This window comes from Aquarana catesbeiana, linkage group LG01 (assembly GCF_042186555.1).
Source record: "Aquarana catesbeiana isolate 2022-GZ linkage group LG01, ASM4218655v1, whole genome shotgun sequence".
In the NCBI taxonomy this organism is placed as follows: Eukaryota; Metazoa; Chordata; class Amphibia; order Anura; family Ranidae; genus Aquarana; species Aquarana catesbeiana.
This window is the reverse complement of record NC_133324.1, coordinates 420,732,840-420,741,481: the sequence shown is the minus strand read 5'-3', so window position 1 is coordinate 420,741,481 and position 8,642 is coordinate 420,732,840. Positions and strand designations below refer to the sequence as shown.

Here is an 8,642-nt window from a genome sequence, read left to right as displayed (position 1 = left end):
ATCAAGCATCTTTATGCGATTTAAGCATCTTTTGGAAAAAATTAGCTTCTCCGTGTGACCAAGTATCCTTACGTAATCAAGGACCCTTGTGAGATCAAGCACCCCTGTGCCAACCAGCATCTTTATGCAATCAAGCATCTCTATGCGTCTTTTAGGGACTTCTGTAAAACAAGCCTCTCCGGGTGACCAAGTATCCTTGGGTAATCAAGGACTCCTGTGAGGTCAAACATCCTTGTGTGATCCCGCAACATTATGCATCCATGCATTCTTATGCGATTTAGGCATTTCTGTGAATAACAAGCCTTTCTGCGTGAGCAGGTATCCCTGGGCAAACAAGGACTCTTGTGAAGTCAAGCACTCTTGTGCAATCCCATATCTTTACGCAAACAGGCATTTATGCGTTTTTAGGCAATTATGCGATTTTAGGCATTCATGCAATTTTTAGGCATTTCTGCACATGCGACTATGTAAGTCCACCACAAACCGCAAAAAAAATGTATCTCTATGTGTTACATATTACATGTTCAGTCACATGCATTTTATACATTCCAATACTCAGGTAATTAATGCAAATATGTGGACTGATAAAAAGGAAGTTTATCCTCCGCTTGACGTGTGCTCCCGCACTCATGCGTTTAGCTGTTTGTGTTAGCAACAATGTGCACAGAACCGTGTACAGCACCTGGTATTCCCAGGTGGTCTCCCATCCACGTACTAACCAGGCCTGACCCTGCTTAGCCTCTGAGATCAGATGAGATCAGGCTCTTTCACAGTGATGTGGCCGTAGGCATCTCAGCAGTTGTGCCTTTGGCTAGTTTATAAGCAAGCACCTGCATGAGGACTTTGTGGAGGTTCTACACCTCTTTGTAGTGATGACGGACTTGGAAAGTTACAAGAAGCTTATGGGAATTTTAAGAAAAATAACCCAAGCAGGAGGCAGAGGCAGAGGCCGTCTAGGCTGAGGATAAGTCATACGCAGCCTGAATCTCTGTAAAAGATTACAGCTACAACTCCATGCAAACCATGCAAAATCTAGGCGATCATGCATTCTTATGCGATTCAGCATCTTTTATGCGACCAAACATTCTATGCATTATAAGCACTACTGTGCAGACAAGTACCCTTGTGAGACCCAGGATCCTCGTGTGATCAAGCACCCTTGTGCGATCCAGCATCTTTATGCAATCAAGCATCTTTATGCGATTTAAGCATCTTTTGGAAAAAATTAGCTTCTCCGTGTGACCAAGTATCCTTACGTAATCAAGGACTCTTGTGAGATCAAGCACCCCTGTGCGATCCAGCATCTTTATTCAATCAAGCATCTCTATGCGTCTTTTAGGGATTTCTGTAAAACAAACCTCTCTGGGTGACCAAGTATCCTTGGGTAATCAAGGACTCCTGTCAGGTCAAACGCCCTTGTGTGATCCCGCAACATTATGCATCAAAATGCTTTCAAAGACAGCTGCCTTGTGCCTGCGCACTGATGCGCTGTGCACGCTGCACGGCGCTAGCAACCACGCTACCCCCTCCTTCCCCGACAAATCCGCCGTAAGAGCGTGCCCCCTGCGCGAGCGCGCAGGACTGTCATGGCGGCGGCCAGGGGCGAGGGGGTGAAAGGAGACCACCTGAGGACTGCGTGGGACTCCTGGACTGCGTAGGATCCCCACCTTTCAGTTTATGTTAGAGCCTGCAGCAGAGGATCTGAGCGGCTTTTCAGACCAACTTCACTGAGCGTGTATCCTGAAAGGCATGTAGGTATACACCAGGTATGTCTCTTACTCTCTCTAGTGGCGTAAACCAGGTAAGACATGCAACTACTCACAGAAGATAATCCATAATGTATAAACTTTAGGATTGTCTTCACTTACCTTATCCCCACCGTATGAACTGCTGAGAACAGACAGATTCCAGCCTTCACCCATCACGGCGGGTAGCGTTGTGCCAACCTTCAGGGTTCTGGGTTCCTACTCACAGGATCCTCTTCCCTGGACCTGTAGAAGACAGAAACTTTTCGTGCCACTGTTATATTAGTACACCAAAGCCTGGATCCCAGAGCCCAGCCTTTCAAGGAGAGACATTACAGGCAAAACCTTGTTTCTTCCGTTCACGAGGCCTGGGCACCATCCATCTTAGGCGTTTTAGTATTGGCCCGAGGCATGGATCCGATTGTATATCTCCTAGGCCCCCCGCAGGGACCATCAAACAGAGCTTTTTTCTTAGCACACCTTTAACGTGACCAACCACCTTAGACACTGGCGAAAAAACTGAGGTACTCTCCATATGGGAGAGGTTATATAGGGGAGGAACTCACCTTGTAATTAGGGTTACTAGTGTCCAATCACCTGATGGTGACTATCTAACCCACTAAGTAATTAAGGCTCTGTGTCCCGTGATGTATGAACAAGAAAGATTTGTTCTCCTTTTTTAACAGATTGATTTTCAGTGGGGCTCCTCATGATTTTTTGCAATGGGCCCTGAAGGTTCTAGTTACGCCACTGCTATATACTGTTTTTTTTCCCCGGTAGTGAATGATTTTTTCTTTCAGTTATTCTTACTAATTTGCCTGATATATAATCCAGAATGGTAGACTTTTAGTAAATGTGTAGGGATCAGTGGCATCATTAGGGGGTGGCTATTGAGGCTAGAGCCCCGAATATGGGGCCCATAGCACTGAGGCCAGGGCTGGCCCTACCATGAGAGTGTCCTGGGCTGCCTGACACAACGCTTCCCACACAGCCGCAGCACTCTCACTGAGTCTGCATTCCGTCTGTGCCTCAGTGACAGCCAGTGAAGGGAGATGAGTGTGAGAGCGAGTCTCCTCCTTGCTCTGCCCATATCATAGAGTGGGGAGAAAGTTTCTCACACAGAGCTCCTGAGCAGGTGAGTGCAGACCATGAGGGAGGGGGGAAACTCTGTACTGCCCTAACATATCTTCTATATACCCAGCCTCTCTGTATATACCCGTCCTCTCTGTATATACCCATCCTCTCTGTATACCCAGCCTCTCTGTATATAACCAGCATCTCTGTATATACCCAGCCTCTCTGTATATACCCAGCCTCTCTGTATACCAAGCCTCTCTGTATATACCCAGCCACTCTATATATACCCAGCATATCTGTATAGACCCAGCCTCTCTGTATAGACCCAGTATCTCTGTATATACCCATCCTCTCTGTATATATCCATCCTCTCTGTATACCCAGCCTTTCTGTATATACCCAGCATCTCTGTATATACCCATCCTTTCTGTATACCCAGCCTCTCTGTATACTCAGCCTCTCTGTATACCTAGCCTGTCTGTATATACATAGCCTCTCTGTATATACCCAGCCTCTGTGTATACTCAGCCTCTCTGTATATACCCAGCCTCTCTGTATATACCTAGCCAGGAAGGGGGGGGGGATGAGTTATAAGAGGGCCAATGAGAGCTGCAGGGCTGCAGAGCTGGAGGTGTGCCTCTGTGTAAATCCAGGAAGTGAACAGGCAGCAGCTTCAGCTGCCCACAGTTAAAATGGTTGCAGACAGACTTAGTGGAGGGAGATTTCTGCAGCATATTTGGTGAGTACAGAATCACAGTATATATAAAATATGCAAAGTGGTTGGAGGGAAGCTTTAGTAACTAACCTATCAGAAACCTTTAAGCGGTATTAAATTAAAAAAATATTTATTAAATTGCAATTCGCCGATGCTTACATGTGGTGGCTGTATAGGTTTTTCTTTTTTGACTTTACAATCCCTGCTTAACTGAATAATTTAACACAAGATGCATTCAGATGCTGGCAAAATCAGGAAGAAGATTGCAATGTATCCCAAAACTCCAACACTGCAAGGCAAATATCTCACCACCTGTCAGTATGGTACGCTTGTAGCATGCCATAAGTGTAACTTTTTTTTCCATTTTGGATAGAGTAAGGGAGGGTTATAACCGGTGAGTTTCTTTTTCTGTCAGCCACCTGTCATCTGTGTTTAATGGGGGAGAGTACCCTTCACTTCCTGTCCCATTCTCAAAACAGGAAGTGACAAAAAATTCCTCAAAGTGAGGGAATCTCAGCATGTCACCAGGGCACCAGAACTAGTGTCCTCATTGGAAGATTTCCCCTTCATTACTGTTCTGGTGTTTTCGTTTACTCTCACTTTCAATATTAACGCTAAAGAGGACAAATAGAGAGGGTAAATCCCCCTAATAGGGACACAGACAGCAATGAAAACTGACGGGTTCTAATGCCTCTCCACTCTATCCAAAACTAAAAAAATTATTTTGTATTTAGTTGAATTTTAAGGTCTGCCAAAGGAAATTGTTTCTTGATTCAGCTAATTACAGATGTTAACAAATATCTGTGAGTATTCTATATCCTCTGCAGAGACCCAAATGATCTTGGGGGAAAAACAAATCAGCCAACTAGGTTGTTTTTTTATATTCAAATATTTTACTAAGTGACACAAAGGCCATCTCAAAGATTGACTTCACATAGGGAGAATTACAGAAACAAGCACCATTAACCGTTTGGGTCAAAACATAAACCCGTTGCAGAGGGTCAATCAATAAATGAGCAAAAAGGATCCGACAGATGATGGCATTTAACAACATAATACACAGTTTAAGGCCTCATGCACACAGGTTATTAAAAAAAACAAGCTGCAAAGTCAGTACCAATGCCAGGAAAAATCAGCTGTAGAAGCGTTTTGCAATGGCGTTAATGCGCGTTTAGCCATGTTAGCGTTTAGCAGCGTTTCTCTGCCCTCTTCTATTTTCCACTCCAAAATCCAATTGCTACAACTAAAAAGTGATTGATGCGTCAGTCATATTTTTTTTTTGCGCCAGGCATTTTTACAGCTGTAACGCTGCTTCTCCAGAACGCACTGGCCCTGTTTTTTTTTGCAGATTTAAAACACTTATGCCACTTAAAGCTCCTAAAAGCCTATGTGTGCATAGACAAATAGAGTAACATGGAGAGGTGTTTTCAAGCTGTAAAAAAAAAAACGCCTGATGCCCCTAGGAGCAGCTGCAAAATCATCCAGTGTGCATAAGGCCTAAGAATGAGAGAGGTGAGAAAGTTGTGCCTCCATCATTTAATTGTGCTCAATGCTCCCATCACCCTACACCCTCTGGCAGCAGCCGTAATCCACAAAACTTAGTTTCCATTTCTCTTCTTCCCAAAACCAGCCTCCCCTTCTCCTGTGCCCTCTGGAACGCCCACTCTGTAACAAACTCACCACCCTCCATGACCTCTTTAACCCAAAATCCTCTAACCTACTTGCCATTACCGAAGCTTGGCTTCATGAATCCGACACTGCTTCTCCTGCTTCCCTCTCCAGTGGAGGCCTTCTCCAGACTCACACTTCCCCAGATCCAGTGGATGGAAGGGAGGGAGAGTGGGAATCCTTCTAGCCCCCCATGGTACCTATCAGGTACTTCACCCACCTCCCTCTCTGACACTCTCCTCTTTTGAGGCACATTGTATTTGTCTATTTTCTTCCATTTATCTAAGAATTGCTGTGATCTACCAGCCCCCTGGACTGGTATTAACCCTCCTTGATGACTTATCTGCCTAGCTACCCTACTTTCTCTTTTCTGGAATCTCTACAATTGTTCTCGGTGACTTCAACGTCCCTGTTAATGCTAACACTACTGCTACAGTACTTCTAAACGTCTCAGTCTACTGTAATCTCCTCCTTTGACCTGAAGCAATGAATACATACTCCTACTCACTCTGATAGCAACACCCTTGACCTTGTATTCTTCTATCTATGCACTCCATGCAGCCCCGCCAACAATCCTCTCCCACTCTCACCACTTTATATATTATTTATAGTTTCCTTCTCTCCCTGTCTTCCACCTCCTCTCCCTCCAACCGCCTAACAGTTACCCATAGAAACCTTCACCATCTTAACTCTTTTTCTCTCTACTCTGCTACTGACCACCTCTATGACAAAATCTCACCCCTGTCCTACCCTAACCTAGCCACTTCTGTTCACAACAGCTCTGTCATCCTCCCTAGACAAGTTCACCCCCACACTACATACACAATCAGGCTGCGACCCCTACAACCTTGGCAGACAGATGACACCAGAAGTCTCAAAAAACGTAGACACGCTCTTGAGCGCCTGTGGCGTAAGACTTGAACCAATATAAATCTGCCCTCCAAAAATACTATTCCTGTCTCCTCAATGCCAAGCAGACTTATTTTATCACTCTCATTAACACCTTCTCATCCAGTTCCTGTCACCTCTTCTCTACCTTCAACTCTCTTCTTGGTCCTCCACTGCCTCCACCCACTAACTCACTCATGGCTCAGAAGATCGCCAATCACTTCAAAAATAGGATTGATATAATTTGTGAGGCATTCACCAATGCACAGATACCTCCCCCACTTAACACCCCATGTCCACAGGTCCAATCATTACTTCCCTCATTCAACCCAGCTGCTATAGATAAGATTGCTAAACTTTTCTCTAATGCCCACCCAACCACCTGCCCCCTAGACCCTGTTCCCTCGCAAATGCTACAGTCACCCTCTGGCACTATTCTACACTCTCTAACTCACATCTTCAACCTCTCCCTCTCTTCTGGCATCTTCCCCAACTCTCTATTACATGCACTGGTCACCCCCATCCTTAAAAAGCCCTCACTGGACCCCACCAATCTTAACAACCTATGCCCCATCTCCTTACTCCCCTTTTCCTCCAAACTCCTTGAATGTCTGGTCTACAATGGACTGAACGGCCATCTGACTGAGAACAAACTTATTGATCCCCTTCAATCCGGATTTCGCTCTCAACACTCCATGGAAACTCCTTTCCTTAAACTCACAAACGATCTACTAATGGCTAAAACTGTTGGACACTATTCTGTACTCCTACTCCCGGACCTCTCTGCTGCCAATAACATGGTGGATCACCCCCTCCTCCTCAAAAAACTGTACTTCTTTCGTCTTTGCAACTGTACTCTTAGCTGATTCTCATCCTACCTATCCCACCACACCTTCAGTGTCACTTTCAATTCTACTCCCTCTTCTCCTCTTCCTTTCTTCGTCTGGGTTCCCCTAGGTTCTGTTCTTGGACGACTCCTATTCTCAATCTACACCCCCTCCCTGGGTCAATTGATTGCCTCCCATGGCTTTCAATACCATTTCTTTTCTGATGACACCCAAATCTTTCTCTCTACCCCTCAGCTCACTCCATCAGTCTCCTCACACATCACTAATTTACTAACAGACATATCAGCCTGGATGTCACACCACTTTCTCAAACTCAATCTATCCAAAACCAAGCTCATATTATTTCCTCCCACACATGCCCCTTCCCCTGACTTCTCCGTCAAAATCAATGGCTCAACTATCAATCTGTCCCCACACGTCAAGGTTCTAGGTGTAATCCTGGACTCTGAACTATCCTTTCTGCCCCACATCCAATCACTGTTCAAAGTTTTCCGCCTCAACCTCTGCAACATCTCCAAAATTCACTCCTTCCTAAGTCACTCCCTGGTCATCTTTTGCCTCAACTACTACAACTCTCTCCTCATTGGCTTACCCTTACATGGGCTGTTCCCCCTTCAGTCCATCATGAGTGCTGCTGCCAGACTCATCCACCTTGCCAACCGCTCAGTTTCTGCTACCCCTCTCTGCCAATCCCTCCACTGGCCTCCGCTCACCCAACAAATTAAATTCAAGATACTAACAACTTACAAAGCAATCCACAACTCTGCCCCCAGCTACATCACTAACCTAGTCTCAAAATACCAACCAAATCATACCAAATACCAGACGACCTGCTCTCTAGCTCTTGTTTTACCTCCTCTCATGCTCGCCTCCAGGACTTCTCCAGAGCTTCTTCGATCCTCTCAAACTGCCTACCCCAATCTGTCTATCTCCTACTCTGTCCACTTTCAGATGATCCCTGAAAACTCATCTCTTCAGAGAGGCCTATCCGGCCCCCACCTAACTGTACATTTATTTTCTCCATCGGCCTATCCCCCACAGTTTTTACCTTTTGTATCTCTTGCCCCTCCCTCTTAGATTGTAAGCTGTAACAAGCAGGGCCCCCTGATTCCTTCTGTATTAAATTGTATTGTAATTGTACTGTCTGCCCTTATGTTTTAAAGCACTGTGTAAACTGTTGCCGCTGTACTGTATAAATCCTGTATAATAATAATAATGGTCCACCCCAACCATAAGCCAGGGGGGAGGAGCAATGGCCAGGCGTTGTTGGTAAAGTGTGCAGAAAAGTTCAGACTAACTAAAAGGGAGATTAGAAAGATAGAGGGAATAGAAGGAAGGGGGGTTAGGAGAATGGAGTGGTTCTGGGATTTGAACCAGTGACGATCCCAAGAGCACAATCAATGAGTCAATTAAGGCTCCATAAGGGAAGCATCAAAATCAAGAGATAAAAATGTATTGATCCAAGGTTGCCAAATTTTGGTGTACCGTCTCACCTTGTCCTTTAGCGTTGCCTCAATCTGAACAAGTATCATCGCCTGGGTGACCCAATTTTTTGTAACGACCATGCAAAGTGCCGGCATCTTCCAGGCTTTAGCTATTGTCTGCTTTGTAGCAGACTACATAAAAAGGAGGAGATAACATAGGTTTCTGGCCAGCTCCAAGGGTGTAAGCTTTAAAAGGGTTATTCATGGATTGGGTGCA

General features: G+C 45.2%; 1 pseudogene; it reads right to left on the bottom strand.

The window, feature by feature from the left end:
• Positions 1–670: 670 nt before the first annotated feature.
• LOC141124372 (5S ribosomal RNA) lies at positions 671–789 on the bottom strand (annotated as a pseudogene).
• Positions 790–8,642: the final 7,853 nt, after the last annotated feature.